The 3,277-nt window shown below is 40.4% G+C and overlaps 1 non-coding gene across 1 annotated transcript; it reads left to right on the plus strand.

Annotated features, from left to right (window-relative positions):
- The first annotated feature begins 317 nt into the window (after positions 1 to 317).
- LOC142190891 (U5 spliceosomal RNA) lies at positions 318 to 432 on the plus strand. The gene has a single exon (XR_012714540.1). It is a non-coding gene; the product is annotated as a U5 spliceosomal RNA (small nuclear RNA).
- The last annotated feature ends 2,845 nt before the right edge of the window (positions 433 to 3,277 follow it).

Below are 3,277 nucleotides of genomic sequence, written 5' to 3' on the forward strand. Positions count from 1 at the left end.
GAGAGCTGCAGAAATTCCAGGGCAAGCAAATCATTGACGGCAGCAATTTGCTGAATATAGGCAGATCATTGATGTCAACAACACTCAGATGAAGTCGCGGGCAGAGGCTAGTGAGTTAATAAAATTTAGTCAATAAGTTATAGGCACCCACAATTGATGTCATTAAAAAATCATGGCATCCCACAAAAAACAAGCCCTCGTGTCATCATAAAAAAATCGTCTGCAGTAAGATTGGCTGCAGTAAGAAGGAAAATGTGCGAGCATACATCAGGGAACAATTCAGATTTAGAGATTAGGAGTGAAAAACCACAATTAGTATACTCTGGTTTCTCTTCAGACCGAATAAATCTTTCGCCTTTTTCTTAAAATTTCCATGGAGAGGAACAATTATGAATTTCTGATAATTTTTTGATGCCTGGCGCTCGCTGGGCTTCCTCTACTGATCATTGATAGATGAGATCTAGGGAAGATTAGTTACCCCATGTTACCTGATCATGTCATAAAAGAAAAACAAAAAAAAAAAACACAAGAAGTGACCCACCAATAGTAGAGCCGATCCGAACAGCACGCTCCCATAGAAATGAATGGAAGCACCTGGCACGCAGACTTTGCCGGCGGCCGCCCGCTTAACCCCCCGCGAGCCGGCCGCTTCCATTCATTTCTATGGGAGCGTGCTGTGAGCGTGCTGTTCGGAATGGCTGTTCCGAACAGTGTTCACTCATCTCTAACCCATAGTTATTCCCAATCTGCTACTGCAAAAATAGTGGGAAATTTGGTGAACCCTATTTACTGCTCATAGCTTATATATTCACATTTCACCATCCTCCATGCTTTCACATTTGGAAAAATAACACACACTAAACCCCTTAATAATTTTCAAAATGGGATCACATCCTTTGGAATTCTACTTTACTGGCACCTCAAGGATTCTGCAAATATGAATTGTTCTTTAAAAACCATACATGTAAGTCAAACAGTGCTCTTCCCTTCCCGGCTGTGTGCAGCAGTTTATGCCCACATATATGACATTGTTGTACCTGGAGTAACCCTTTAACAATATCATACCTGTGTATAAGCTGCTGAATGGGCACACAGCAAGCCGTAGAAATAAAGAAGTTTCAATCCACATTTAGAAGTTATGTATCCAATTATGTGGTATAATTTCTTTTTAATCCTTTGTGAAAATGAAAACTATGGGTCCATTATTGCGTTGCCATGACAACGGGGAGCCTTGTAAATGGGCTCCCCAGCCTGTCATTCTAATCAAATAAAAAAAACAAAGCTTCATTGGCACGTCCAAATATACATTTGGCATTGCCAAAGCAAAGAGAGTGGTTGGGGGTGAGGGGGGGGGCAGACATGGTTGAATGGGAGGGAGGGTGTGTGGTTTGAGGGTATAATAGTCCTTGGGGTCTTTTCTTCCCCTCATTTGGTGGCAGGTGGACACATATTGGGCAGCGATCCCCACAGTGGACTCTTCTTCTCTCAGTAGGATGTAGAGTTTTCTCTTCTCATCTACAGATATGAAGTCTGGGATGTGGGCAGAGAGTCTTTAGAAGTAAACGGCCCTCACAGCTGAGTATTTGCTGCAATGTAGCAGGCAATAGGCCTCGTCTTCTAGGGCCCCTTGGTCGCAGTGTTGACACAGGCCAGTGCAGGACCCAACAAGAGGTGAGGCACTTTTAGACCTAATTTTAACAAATGAACCTAACACACTGTCAAAAGTGGAGGTTGGGGGACATCTGGGTAATAGTGACCATAACATAATAAGTTTTCTTGTACACATTAAGAAGATGTTCATTAGAGGGGACACAAAAACACTAAACTTCAGGAAGGCCGATTTTAACCAGCTGAGAGAGGAGCTTAGCAGCATAAACTGGGACCATGTCCTCAACGTGACAGGAACACAAACAAAATGGGACATCTTCAAAAATATACTAAATAAGACCACTAGAAAACACATACCCTATGGGAATAAGCGGGCTAGAAATCATAGAAAACCAATATGGCTAACTAAAACAGTACAGAATGCAATGAGGGATAAAAAGGAAGCATTTAAAGTAGTAAAACAAAAAAGTAGCGACACAGCATTAAAAAACTATAAGGAGAAAAATAAATTGTGCAAAAGACAAATAAAAGAGGCGAAGATTGAGGCTGAGAGAAAAATTGCCAAGGAAAGTAAAAATAATCCAAAATTATTTTTCAATTACATAAATAATAAGAGAATAAAAACTGACAATGTAGGCCCGCTCAAAAATAATCTGGGTGTAATGGTGGAGGAGGATGAGGAAAAAGCACAAGTATTAAAGTATCTTCTCTACAGTGTTTACACAAGAAAATCCATTGGCCGGCAACATGATTAGGGGTAATGTTAACTCTCAATTAAATGTCACCAGCTTAACCCAGGAAGAAGTAAAGCGCCGCCTGCAAAACACTAAAATAGAGAAATCGCCCGGTCCAGATGGAATACACCCCCGAGTTCTGAGGGAATTAAGCATGGTCATAGATAGACCCTTGTATCTAATATTTAAGGATTCATTAATGACTGGGTCTGTTCCACAGGATTGGCGCATAGCAAATGTGGGGCCAAATTTCAAAAAAGGGTGTAAAGTTAACCTAGAAACTATAGGCCAGTAAGTTTAACTTCTGTGGTGATAGCTATAGCTGCTGTACAGAAGATGCATGTCAGACACTTAGACATAAAAACTGCATTTTTAAATGGTGACATTGAGGAGGACTTATACATGACTCAGCCTGAAGGTTTTGTAAAGAAAGGTAAAGAGGATCTTGTTTGCAAGCTGCAAAAATCTCTCTATGGTCTTAAGCAGTTGGCAAGAGCATGGAACACCAAAATGAACAAAGTATGGTGGATGAAGGATTCAAAAGAGGTCAAGCAGATCCATGTCTGTATACAAAACTTGCAGATGGAAAATGGATGTATATTCTGCTGTATGTGGACGACGTAATTGTGATTCATCAAGAAGAGTCAGAAATTGAAAAAATGGCTGAAATTCTGAATCGGTATTTTGAAACAAAAGACCTTGGAAGTGTGACATATAATTTAGGAATCCAAATCAAGAGATAGGAAGATGGAAGTTTTCTTCTAAACCAAAGTGCAAAAATTAATTCGATTCTGAACCAGTTTGGAATGTCAGAAGCCCAAGGTGCATCAACCCCAATGGAACCATCCTACTTGAAATTAGAAGGAGAAGATGATTTATTGCCTAACAATGAGAAATATTGACAGGCAGTGGGGGCACTTCTATACATATCAACC

The sequence above is a fragment of the Leptodactylus fuscus genome, chromosome 1, assembly GCF_031893055.1.
Source record: "Leptodactylus fuscus isolate aLepFus1 chromosome 1, aLepFus1.hap2, whole genome shotgun sequence".
In the NCBI taxonomy this organism is placed as follows: Eukaryota; Metazoa; Chordata; class Amphibia; order Anura; family Leptodactylidae; genus Leptodactylus; species Leptodactylus fuscus.